This window comes from Equus quagga, chromosome 1 (genome assembly GCF_021613505.1).
Source record: "Equus quagga isolate Etosha38 chromosome 1, UCLA_HA_Equagga_1.0, whole genome shotgun sequence".
Lineage (NCBI taxonomy): Eukaryota > Metazoa > Chordata > Mammalia > Perissodactyla > Equidae > Equus > Equus quagga.
Window position 1 is genome coordinate 86,655,663 of NC_060267.1, and position 13,614 is coordinate 86,669,276.

The 13,614-nt window shown below is 41.1% G+C and overlaps 1 protein-coding gene across 3 annotated transcripts in view; it reads right to left on the bottom strand.

Annotated features, from left to right (window-relative positions):
* The window catches only part of SCAI (suppressor of cancer cell invasion), a 143,243-nt gene that overhangs the window by 85,162 nt on the left and 44,467 nt on the right, over nt 1-13,614 (bottom strand). The window contains exon 1 of one of the 3 annotated variants that reach the window (XM_046644676.1): nt 906-975. The exons of the other annotated variants lie outside the window; for them this stretch is intronic. The gene's annotated coding sequence lies outside the window, so the exon portion shown is untranslated. Of the gene's footprint in view, nt 1-905; nt 976-13,614 lie in introns of those variants that run through there. 3 annotated transcript variants of the gene reach the window in all.

Here is a 13,614-nt window from a genome sequence, read left to right on the forward strand (position 1 = left end):
AGTGGGATCTAGAGAAGACCCCAACAACTCCAAGGGTGGCAAGCAAACAGGTGTCACACCCACTGAGTCCGTCGATCACACTCCTTCCTCATTGACCCTGGATGTGAGCTTCGGCTCTTTGCGTCTTGAGCTCTCCAGGCTTTATTCAAGATCAGTATTTTTTTTTTTTATAAAGCCTTTGGCTTTTCTGTCTAAAGCCTTCGTCCTTTCTGTTGGAAAGGGTTTTCCTTTTTGTGAGTACTCGTTTGGTATAATTTCTATTGGAAGTATGCTAGCATTCCAAAGGAATCAGGCTGTTTAGGAATTTTTCTTTTGTTCTAGAGAAAAACCTCCGAGAAATGAGATCCCAGTCATCTAAATGCTTTGAGGGTGCCCCCCACTGTTCAGGGACCCCAGCTGGTTTTCTATTTAAAAACTGGGGTCCCTCCTCATGTACATTTCTAACTAAATGGACTGAGTTAACCAAACGTAATTTAGAACACCGATGGCCATTACGGGGAGCTTTCCACCTCCCCAAACTTACTTTTCTCAAAACTAAATTGGACAGCCATGGCTCTAAAATTGGAAAAACTGAATGGGATGCCTATTTCGATTGGTATCTTGAGGCTTCCAATGTTAACAGCATTCTAAAATTGTCTCTTTGCAAAATGCAATTTTTAGATTAACTGAGGCAAACAAACAATTAAAGAAAAACAAAACGTCTACTGAGGCCTCTCTTTCCCTCCCTCATTTTCTTTGTCCCTGGACGTGTGGCAGAAGTCTTCTGAGGATCCAAATAAACCCCAAACTTCTTATGTTCCCTGGACTAAGGCCGCATTGTGAGCCACAGTAAAGACTTCCCTAAAGTAAGGAGGACCCCCATAGGTTTGCTGAAGAATTTAACACAGTTGTTCAAACTTACCAACCTGGTTTCTCAGATTAACATCACACGCTGTTAGTCCACATGCTTGTTGGTGAGGGTCAGGCCCAACACTGGATGAAACTTGCCCGAAGAGAACATCCTGAAAGGGATTTAGAAAAACAAACCCCTAACTTTTGGCAAAATGCTAGAACACACGCTGGAGAACTCCACTGAGCAATTACAGTAGCTTTTCCTAAGTCTGCTGAATGGAGCAAAATTCAGGCGGCTTGCACACAAAAACTTAATGACTCTGTTCATGACTGTTACAATCGACTCCAAACTGTGTTTAAGGAAAATTCTGATCTTCCTTTAGATGTTGAATCCACTCGGTTGGGCTTTAACTCCACGTTTATTAACAGGCTGAACTGGGATCTTTCTTTGAGTTAAAAGGACCAGGATGGAATGGAATTTGGCAAATCAATTTGCTCACACCCTAGATGATTCAACTAAAAGGAAGACCACCAAAATTCCTAATTTTCGACTCCAACAAATGGAGGCCCCTAAACAAAAACAAAACCCTCCTGGTTTCTGCTATTATTGTAAAAAGCCAGGGGCATTGGAAAAAAGATTCTTACAACCCTAAGCACTCCAGGCGCCTTCAGGCCTCTAGCTGGCCATTCCAATATCCTCCTACTCCCACCGATGGGGCTCCTCCCAATCCTCCCTCTTAATCAGCTCGGAGAAAGAACTCTCCAGATTGGGAATAAATCTCCCTCCGTCCTTACTGACACCGGAGCTACATTCTTAGTGCTCAATCTCAGTGCCATACAGCGGCCCTTGCCTTGGAGCACTAAAATGGTTCAAATAGTGGGGGTCTCTAATAAACCTCAACAGTTTCCTGCCTCTGAACCTATTCCCTTTTGTTTAGGCCCTTTGAGAGACACTCGTCCGTTTCTCCTTAGTTCCTTTGTCCCTATTCATTTATTAGGCCGAGATTTAGAAAAGTATCATGCTGGAATTTCTTTCTCCCAAAAGAGGGAAACAATTCTAGAATTTGACAATAGCAATCAAAATAGCCAACCAGGTGAATTAAATGACTCTCTGACGTCTTCTATTTGCTCCATCTCTGATGGCACTCAAGCTGAGTCTAGGGACACTGATCATTTGTCTCTACTGATTCAACACCACCCTCTTTATGGGCAAAATCTTCAACTGTTATTGGCAGAATCCATGGTGCACCTCCCATCAAGATTCAAATATAGCCCTCAAAACCTCTCCCCAGAACTAATCAATACCCTATAAATAAAGAAGCTCTTCAAGGCATCAAGCCCATAATAAATTCCAAGGCCCAGGGCCACATTATCCCCTGTACTAGTCCCTGTAATACCCTATCTTACCTGTAAGAAAACCCAATGGCTGGAGACGGACGTTTGTCCAGGACCTCTGAGCAATAAATAACATTGTTATCCCTCGGAACCCTGTTGCTCTTAAACTCCTACCCTACTGAAAGCAAATTTTCACTGTAATTGATCTATGCCGTGCATTTTTTAGTACTCCAGGTGATAAGACTAGCCAATATCTTTTTGCTTTCACTTGGGAAGAAGGGCAATGCCCCAGGGCTTTACAGAAAGTCCCTCTTACTTTTCACAAACCTTAAAAGCTGATCTGGATGACAAAGTTTTCTGCAGGCTCTACTTTGTTACAATACATACATGATTTGCTTCCCTGCTCCCCTCTCAAACCTCTTTCCAGGAAGCCAGCATCAACTTGTTAAAATTTTTGGCCTTAAAGGGACATAAAGTTCCCAAAGAAAAATTGCAGTTTGCTCCATCTCAGGTTTGATATTCAGGGGATCTGATCTCAGAACAAGGACAACATTTGGATTCAGGCAGGCTTTATGGCATCCTGAACTTCCCAAAACCTAAAACTAAGTGCCAATTACAAGGTTTTCTTGAGCTAGCTATCTCCCAATTTCTCTCCTAGGGCCTAGCCGCTATGTATGACTAAAAAACAACAAACTTGACTGTATTATTTGGGGAGATCAGGATGACACAGCCTTTGGAACCTTGACGAGAAGCTTAATAAAGCTCCTTGCCCTTGGAGATCCAAATCAGCTTCCCTTTTTCCTCTCTGTAGATGAGACGGACGAGAATGCCCTTGAAGTACTCACCCAAAAACACGGGACCATCATTGACCCAAAGGGTATTACAGCCAACAACTGGATCCTGTGGCCCCAGGGTAGCACCCTTGTCTTAGAGCCATTCCTGCCACTGCCCTTTTGGTTAAGGCCACCGAAGAAACAGTCATAGAATCCCCTGAACCATCTTTGAGCCCCATGCAGAAGCCCTTCTAAATTCCCCTCACACTCAACACCTTTCAGTCAGTCGTCTCACCTCCTAGGAACCCCTTCTCCTCACGTAACTCTTTCTCCTTGTAATAACCTCAACCCTGCTCCTCTTCTCCCTCCTTCAGTGATGAAACTCCTCATGACTGCTTAACAGTGACAGATCACCATTTGACTCCCAAAAATAATTTTCAGAAAATTCCTCTAACCAATGCAGATTTTTCACGGTTTATTGATGGTTCCTATTTAAAGGATGAGAATGGTAAATGTTCATGCTGGGTGTGTTTTTGCAACTTTTTTTTTTTTTTCCTGAGGAAGATTAGCCCTGAGCTAACATCCACCATCAATCCTCCTCTTTTTTGGTAAGGAAGATTGGCCCTGAGCTAACATCTGTGCCCATCTTCCTCTATTTTATATGTGGGATGCCTGCCACAGCATGGCTTGACAAGTGGTGTGTAAGTCCACGCCCGGGACCTGAACAGTGAACCCTGGGCCACCAAAGTGGAGTGCAGGAACTTAACCGCTACGCCACTGGGCTGGCCCCTGCAACTGCTTTTGATGTCATAGAGGCAGCAGCTTTACCTTTGGCTACTTCGGCCCTACAGGCTGAATTATACACTCTTGCTGGGGCTTGTATTTTAGCCAAAGGCAAAGGACAAACATTTATACCAATAGTTGGTATGCCTCTGGGGTAGCCCACGACTTTGGGATGCTATGGAAACAGCCAAGTTTCCTTACCTCTAATCCAGAATCTATTAGATGCCGTACTCTTGCCAGCTGCCGGGACTACTATTAAGATCCCTGGGCATTCCAAACCTGACTCCCTAGAGGCTAAAGGAAACCACAGCTCACTGATATTTCTGCCAAAAACGCTGCTCTCAAGGAAACAAACAGCCAAGCCTCTGTCATGGTCCAAAAGAATGTTTCCTCAGATGATCATTTGGAAAAATTGACTAAAGATGCCCAATACTGGGCCCCAGAAAAGGAAAAATAATAGTGGAAATCTAATAACTATTGGCTCAATAAAAAAAGAGAACTCTATTTGGGCCAAACAACAATCCGGTCTTACCAGAAATTCTGAAACTCCCACTCCCTACCACTGTACATGTTTAAACCATTGGTCTGCTGACAAAATGACAGTGTTCATGAAGCAATACTGGTGGGGAAATATTAATGAGGCTGCAAAAACCGCCCACCTCGCTTATCCCACCTGTCCAAAATACAATCCAGAGAAACCTGTTCTCACTGTTCCTGAAAATTTGGAATTGCCTGATGGGCCATTCGAGGTTTAGCAAATGGATTTCATACAGCTTCCCCCGTCTCATGGCTATAAATATGTTTTAGTCATGTTTTGTATGTTGTCTCACTGGACCGAAGATTTCCCTTGTAGACAGGCCATTGCTTCTTTTGTGGATAAAATTCTGTTACAAAGATTACCCCTGCCTGGGGAACCCCTACTTCATAGTGATTGGGAAACCCATTTTATTGGTCAGGTACTTCAATAAGTCTGTGCTGTTTGGCCAGTTTCAGAATATTTTCACTGTGCTTACCATCCTCAATCCTCAGGGTTAGTCGCATACATTAATGATACTATTGAGACTCAACTGGCAAAACTTTTTGAAACCCTCTGAATGTCTTGGCCAAAAGCATTGCTATTAGTCCTTCTAAATCTCAGCTCCATCCTCTTTGGAACTCATAAGCTCTCACCCTTTGAGAGAGCCACAGGACATCCAATGCTCCTGGCCCCTGCCTCTCTTGATATGCAGCTGATAAATGGAGACACACTTCAATATTATAAAGGTCTGACTGCTTCTATTAAAAATAGCCATGCTTTGGTAGAACAATCTTTTCACAGTATGCTCCTGGGAAATGAAGACCTTAAACAACATGCCTGGGTGGCCCCATGGCTAAGCGGTTCAGTTTGCCTGTTCCACTTCGGTGGCCCGAGGTTTGTCAGTTTGGATCCTGGACACAGACCTATACACCACTCATCAAGCCAGGCTGTGGCAGCATCCCACATGGAAGAACTAGAATGACCTGCAACTAGGATATACAACTATGTACTGGGGCTTTGGGGAGGGAAAAAAAAAACAGGAAGACTGGCAACAGAAGTTAGCTCAGGGCCAATCTTCCTCACTAAAAAAAAAAAAAAAAAAAAAAAAAACATACTTAAAAAAAAAATTTCACTCCTTGCAACCTGGAGATCTCATCTACTAGAAAAGACATCTCCAGAAAGCGTCTTCATCCTCACCAGAAAGGCTTCTCTATCAGGTCCTGCTAACCAAACCTTATGCCGCCAAACTTCAGGGAACATACTCTTGGATTCATGTATCATGTCTAAGGAAAGCATCAAACTCTGACTGCACACCATCTGTGACCTGAAAGTAAAGGCTTTCTGGAATTGAAGCAGAAGACATCTGACGAGACAGCTTTCCCAGGATGTCAGGACCAGGCCTGTACATCCTTTTCTTACTGTTGTTCTGACTTTATTTTCTCCCTCTCTTCCTTGGACAGACAACAATCTTGTCTGCACTTCTCAATCCCCTGCAAAAGGGGGAAACCTGTTCTTTCAACTACGGCCTTTCAGACATGGCCTCATCATGATCCCACGACAAATCAATCCTTTCACCTGCTTTTTCTGAAGGATTAGAAGCTTCAGAATTCACTTTTTTTATTTTTTAAGATTGGCCCTGAGCTAACATTGGTTGCCAATCTTTTTTTTTCTTCTTCTTCTCCCCAAAGCCCCCCAGTATAGTTATATATTCTAGTCGTGAGTGCCTCTGGTTGTGCCATGTGGGATGCCACCTCAGCATGACCTGACAAGCAGTGCCACGTATATGTCCAGGATCCGAACCGGTGAAACCCTGGGCTGCCAAAGCAGAGCGTGCGAACTTAACCACTCGGCCATGGGGCTGGCCCCCCGAATCTTTCTTTCATCTGACTATTAACTGACTGGATTCTTATCCAAATTCACATCTCTGATCTTGCAACCTTACAGGCTGTATTACTGGATAACATATTTGGTTCCAAACAACTCTTCTGAGATAACAAAACTGTTTTAATACGTCTGTGAAGTTTTGCTATTTTTGCAAAAAGTTCATCAGCTGTTGCTTCAGGTTTATTCCTGCACTGTGTCTTCCCAAAGCATTCGGTCAATTCTTTCAGTTTGAGTGGGCTCTTGCTGTATTCACCGTTCTATTTTCTAACTCCTCTGGGGAAAGAGAAACAATTGCATAAAATTAAGTAACAAGCACATTGGCTCCAACAATTTTCACCTAAGCCACACAGTCTTTCGATCTATTTAGCTGGTTACCTTCAGGTATGGGCTCCTGATTTGGAACCATCATACAATTTGGAAGTCATGTTACTTTTAATTCTGTTTTGCATTATTATTTTTGTTTTGTATCTGTTGCCAGTCAAATCTTTATAAAATCGATGTACCCGATAATGGGATGCTCAACACTTCAAGGTGATCTCCAACACTTACAACCTTGATAAGATATAGACTTTAGATGAGAATGCCTGAGAGTTCTTCCTTCCACCCCTCCTCATTACTCAAAAGTGACCTTAATAGGTTTACAATCTGTACACTTTCCCTGCAACGTAGGACATGACACCTAAGAAGGTCCTTTATGGTACTGAGGAACAAAGGCAACTGAATCCAGAAAACTTAACTCTTGACTAGCAATGCTTCTGGAGCAAGATCTTGATCAAAAGGGAAAATGTAAAAAAGAATAAAGGAGACCTCATAAACCGAGTCAGGAGGCCAGAAGGGGGAGCTGTCACCCACTGTCATTTGATGTCAATTAGAGACCCCGACAGAAACATGTCAACTACAAACTCCAGCAGTGAGAATTCTCCTTGCCCAACAAGCCCAGCCAATGGGAAACCGTCAGCCCCTGAACTCTTGCTGTCCTCCAATGGACTTTCGTTCAAAACAACCCCTCCCAACTTCCTCCTTTTTCTCCACAAAGTAACGTTCCTCTCCTTTGTTTGCTGGACTTGCCTATGGTTTTTGCTATAGCTTGCTTGTCCCAAATTGCAATTCCTCTGCTATTCCTGAATAAACTCATTTTACTGGTAAAATAATTAGTTGTTTTATTTTTTAGGAGGACAAAACAGACAACATGAAAATCATCTGGGGCCACCCAAAACCAACATCTTAGCATACTCTGAGAGAAGGCTGTTAGTCATGCAAATGTTGGGTCATGCCTGATTTGTATTAAGCAGAATTAAAAAAAAAAATAACCCATTAAAAGATATTTAGGATCTATACCATGACAATTTTGCTTTCCTAAACCGCATGTTTTGTCTGCAATAAGCTGGAAGGAGAAGAAAGAAAACAAACTTTTCATCCAAAGAGAAAGAAACACTGGCTCTCCTTTCTTTCACCAGCATCAACAACTTTCAACTCTTCTGGCTGTTTCACCTAATAGCTTCCCTATAGTCCTATCTCAGAAGCTTTTCTTGCAACTGCTTGATTCATCCATTTTTGACATTACAGATTTTCTATAATGACAAATAAGGAATTTGTTCACTTATACTCCTAGAACCCCTCCCAACTCGGTTATATCATTATGTGAGGTTAAATTAATTAATCTTTAAATTACATACCTTCCAGTTAAATCAATAATTAATGTTTAAATAATGAGCCTTTTTAATGCTTCACTATATGGCAAATAATAAGGTATTAAGAGGGAGAGATCAGCATTTAATTGAAAAGGAGCCTCAGCCATTTTTAAGCTGGAAGTTAGTTACACTTCTTTTAAATCTTGCTCCTCACTTCTCAGTAAATAGTTTTTCACAGTTGGTAGTTAAATGCTATATTGTTTAATCTAATTTCATAGAGAAAGTATCTTCATATAAAAAGGCCTGTTTTTTATCTACCTCAATTACTCATTAGTTGAGGAAACCCTATTCTTTGGGTCTGTGCATGACTACCATTCTGTTGACATGGTGACAATCATAGAAGTTATAAGACAGTGCTTAAGAAATTCTAGTAAGCATCCAAATCTACATGAGTTAGCAAACATGCAGTGTCGGTGACTTTCAAAAATTGCCATTTCATGGAACACGGGGAGAAAGACGCGGGGAACAAAGTAAAGAGGGCTTCCTAATTATTAACAGTTTTCATGCAACATTCAATTACAAAAGCATGAATTAAACCAAAAGTTTGTGAGGGGAATATGTGCACAACACTTACAAAGCACATGAATTACTCCTGGAATTAAAATGATAAACAAAATGACATGCAAATTATAAAAGGTAACTTGATGGCCTACATATTACCAGAAAACAGCTTAAAAGGCGGGATTACTTATCTAGAGGGAAGTTATCAAGAAAAGAAATCACTCCTCAACAACTTGGATTTCTAGTCACTTGCAGCTGAAAGAAGAAAAGGGCAGGGACAGGAGAAATCAACTCCCAATCGCCAGGAACCATGCCAGGCATCTTCTATACGTTTGTCATCTTCACAGCCCCATAAGGTCGGAATTGTTCCCGAACTGTAGAGGGGAAGATAAGTTATCTGTCCAGAGTCCACAGTTGGAAAAGGACTCTAAAGTCACGCTCTTCTTCCCATAGGACCCTCAAAGTCAGCCCACTCAGACAAGAATGCAAAGACTACAGAACAGGGTTGTCTGATCTTGTTATCCCAATGCTCCAAATCCCATGGGCCCTCTCCTTCCCCTTAAAACATAGTTAATAGTATTTTTAAGGTTTTTACTCCCAGTAATTGAAAATCCTTCTTTGAAAAAAATTACAAGACCCAAAAGAACCACCAAAGCAATTTTTAAGAAATGAACTTTGGTTATCAGATCTACCTATCAAGGAATGATTCTAATTACTAGATATTTGACTTTGGGGATATTATTTACTTTTCTAAACTTTGGGATTTCTTCAACTCCAAATGGGGAGTATACTACTTCCCCCTCATACAGCTATAGCAAGATTTGATTAGACAATATTCATAATATTATAGTCCAGAAAGTGTAGATACATAGTCAGTAAAAGGTAGCAAATATTAAAACTGGTCATTTATTCTGTCAATCACAAAACAAACAGTCCAAGGTTAGTTCATTCATTCAACAGACACTGACCGGGCGCCTCCTACATGCCAGGTACTTTTCTAGGTGCTGAGTACAGCAGTGAACCAAACAGGCAAAATCTGTGCTTTCACAGAGCATACTTTCTAGTGGAGAGAGAAAAATAAAATAAAATAAATATAATATCCCAAGTGGTAAGGAGTACCAGGAAGAAAATACAGAAGGAAGGGAGAGTGTATGGCTGGGGGCAGTATCTTAGTTAAGAGTAGGTGAGGTGACACCTGACAAGGTAACATTTGAGCAAAGACGTGGAGGAAGTGCAGGAGTGAGCCAAGTAAAGATCAGGGGGTCCAGGCTCCAGGTGGAGGGAACAAGTACAAGATGTTGAGGCAGGTACATATGTGGTGGACTGAGGAACAAGATGTTTTGTCTATAAATACAACACCAAAAAACCCCAGAGCCTCATAAATAAATAGAAACAGGATTCATGGCTGCTCCTTTTTTTTTTTTTTTTTAAAGATTTTATTTTTTCCTTTTTCTCCCCAAAGCCTCCCCGGTACATAGTTGTGTATTCTTCGTTGTGGGTTCTTCTAGTTGCGGCATGTGGGACGCTGCCTCAGCATGGTCTGATGAGCAGTGCCATGTCCGCGCCCAGGATTCAAACTAACGAAACACTGGGCCGCCTGCAGCGGAGCGCGCGAACTTAACCACTCGGCCACGGGGCCAGCCCCATGGCTGCTCCTTTTTGAGCACTACATAAAAGAGGGAGAGGAGAGACTGAAAGACACTCATTCCCCCAGCCTAGCATCCCAGTGTGGGCTGAACGCGCCCCTCGCAGGTATGCCTTGTCTGACTGACCCATCCACCTAGAGAGACCGCCTTCTTCTAATTTGCACACAGCCACCATATGAGCCAACTGCAGCCCCGGCAGGACTTCCCTTTCAGTAGAATTTATTGGGTCTATAGTCATCAAAGTGGTGTTAATATGCCTGTCAACTGAGAAATGGAAACAGACTAATTATGGTGACTTAGATTCTATAATGATGCTCATTAAAAAGGAGTTATAATGTGAGATAAGCACAGTTTTCAGTGTTCTTCTTTATCTTGCCATTGATAAGATTTTTTTTAATCTAATAAGTTAAAATAAGGCCATGTGACACACACTGGATCTGGATTCTGAAGACCCCAGTGCAAGTCCCCATGGTGCATTTTCCCCAAAGGCACAGCCAACAGTTCAGCCTAATTCGGTTTCCTCATTCGCAAAGGGAGGATAAGGAACACTGCCCTACCTCACCAGGCTGTCGTGATAAATTCTACACTTCAAAGGTAACCATTCTTTATTACTAAGATATCAAGTAAAAAAGAAAAAAAAGGCAAGTGCAATTATAATAAAAGTAGACAATGTTTTTATGAAGGAAAAGACCTTGTGTCTATCAATAGACTTTAAACTAAAAAGGTTAAAAAAAAATCAAATAACCCCAGGCTTTCATATTAAAAAAATTAAATTCTTTGCTGCTGAGGAGTTCCATCTGTTGTTGGTGCTTAAAATGCACCTAGAGGGTCAAAAGTGCCATGGCGATGACGATATAACATCATAACAAAAATAGCAATCTGCTGATGGAGGATTTCTCCCAAGAGGACATCGGACGGAGTCCTCCTCTCCTGGGGGTTGATCAAGTCTTTTTTTTTTTTTTTTTTAAAGATTTTATTTTTCCTTTTTCTCCCCAAAGCCCCCTGGTACATAGTTGTGTATTTTTAGTTGTGGCATGTGGGACGCCACCTCAGCATGGCTTGATGAGCAGTGCCATGTCCGTGCCCAGGATTCGAACCGACGAAACCCTGTGCTGCGAGCCAGCCCTGATGGCCTAGTGGTTAAAGTTCAGCGCTCTCACCACTTCAGTGGCTCAGTTCATTTCCTGGTGGCGGAATCATATCACTTGTCTGTTAGTAGCCATGCTGTGGCAGCAGCTCACATAGAACTAGAAGGACTTATAACTAGAATATACAACTATGCACTGGGGATTTGGGGAAGGAAAAAAAGGGTAAATGTTCAACCTTCAGAGAAAGAAGTCCATCACCAGATTGACAAAGTGGTACATGAGAAACCTACAAGTATTTTCTGAAGACAAAGAAATGCCTCAAATTGCCAAAGCTTTTGCCAGGCTTCTGATACAAAAAGATGCAGATTAATTATCAGGAGACTCCTAGTAGATCAGCACGTATTCTACAAAGAGAGATTTGGGACCAGCATAGAGGCAACAGGGGAGAGTGGTTAACAGCACTGGCACCAAACTGCCTGCACTCACATCCTGGCTCTGCCACTCACTCTTCAAATACACCTGTAGGATTTTAGCCAAGTTACTTAACCTCTTTGTACCCCAAATTTCCCACATGTAAAATGGGGAAAATAATAGGATCTACTTCTTAGGATGGTCATGAAGATTAAATGAGAATGTATGTGAAGCATGCAGAAGAGAGTGGACACACATTAAATGTCATCTAAGTAGGGCTACCATTTAACTTACCATTTAAACTGGGACAATTCCGTGAATGAAATGGGACACTATTAATAATTAGATTAAGACTGTGCAAAAACTGAGACTGTATTAGGCAAACCAAGACATACGGTCACCCTATAAGTAAGTGGTGGAAGAAGGGAGAGAATGTGAGCAGAGGAAGGAGAACTCCCTGCTTCATCTCTTTATATGGAGGCTGCCCATACATGCAGGTACCAGAGGTGAACATCTGATTTATATTTTCCTGCATGCTCATACGTTAGAGCTAAATGAGCACACAATTTTTGGTTGTAAATAAATGGTTTCAATTAATATACCAATCAATATTGGCACAATTCCCTCAAGATTAATAACAAGCATCCAACAAATATTGAGGACATGGTAATGGCATCAGGCAGAAAGATGATAAAACTTGCTCCTCGTCCTCAAGAAGCGAACCACCAGTTAAATGATTCCTGCAGGTACTTTCCTGCTAATAGTTCCCTGAGGCCATTGTTACAGCATGAGATACCAAAGCAGGAAGGTATCTCAGAGAAATATTGGAAAAGATGAGAAAGGCAGCTTGAAAAGTGAACATAGGAAAAACGAGAAATAAAGTAATTCATTATTTTACACAGCACTGTCAAATAGATTAAGACATTCTAGAAAGAAAAAACAAAATTTACAAAATATATTTGTGGCAGATCGCTTTTGTTTTGGCCTACTCAGCATCCATTTCCTTTCTTTGTGGAATTATTTCTCTTTCATATGTGTAATCTTATTAGAAACAAAAAACTCAATTTGGAAGAAAACATAATGAGAGAGAGAAGAAGGAGAGAGAGAATGAATCAATCAGGGACATTAATAATTGTGTTGATAATGGCTCAAAGAAAGAGTCCTCACATTTTAGAGACAGGTACTGAAATATTTATAGATGAAATGATGTGCTGTCTGGGATTTGCTTCAAAATACTCAGGGGCAGGTGAGTGGGTATGGATACAGATGAAATAAGATTGGGCCTGAATTCATGATTGTGGAAGCTCAGTGATGAGTACATGGGAGTTAATTATTCTATTTAATTTTCTTTAAGTTTTTCATAAGAAAAAGGATTTTTTACTTCATCTACAATATGGTTCCAATTTTACAAAAGCATTTCTCTCTGTTCTTCTATCTGTATATATGCATGGAAAGCTATCTGGGATAATGGTCACCTGGTGTTAATGATGATTATTTCTGGGTGGTGAGATTTGGGATAGCTTCACTACTTTCATCCTTGAACTTTCTACATTATTTGAATTCAAAAGAATAATCATGTTATCTTCCCAAAAATAAAAGAGTGATATGTCTTAAACCAAAAGTCTAAAGTAAAATATGAAAAAACGTTAACATTAGTTAAATTTGGTGGGAATATGGATGATTATTTTCTATACGTATTTTCTGTATTATTTTCAATTAAAAAATTAATCTAGTACTTATGAGAATTCTCTACATATGGTTTCTCAATCTTGGTGCTACTGACATTTCGGGTCAAGTAATTCTTTGTGGCAGGGGGCTGTCTTGCTCACTGTGAAGTGTTTAGCAGCATCCCTGGCCTCTACCCACTAGATACCGGTAGCACCACCACCACCCTAGTGTCACGACAACTAAAAATGTCTCCAGATACTACCAAACGTGCCCTGGGACGTAAAATCACCCCCACTAAGAACCACTGCTCTAGCATATCATACATCTTATCCAATGCACTCTCAATTTGGCAAAACACAAATTCCCCAATCCGTACGTATACCCTGCATATCTAATAAGAATTTTCAACACTGTATCTTTTTCTTTCTTATTCTTAATTCAGTTACTAATACTCTACTTGTAGTTCAGACTACTCCAAGTAGATAA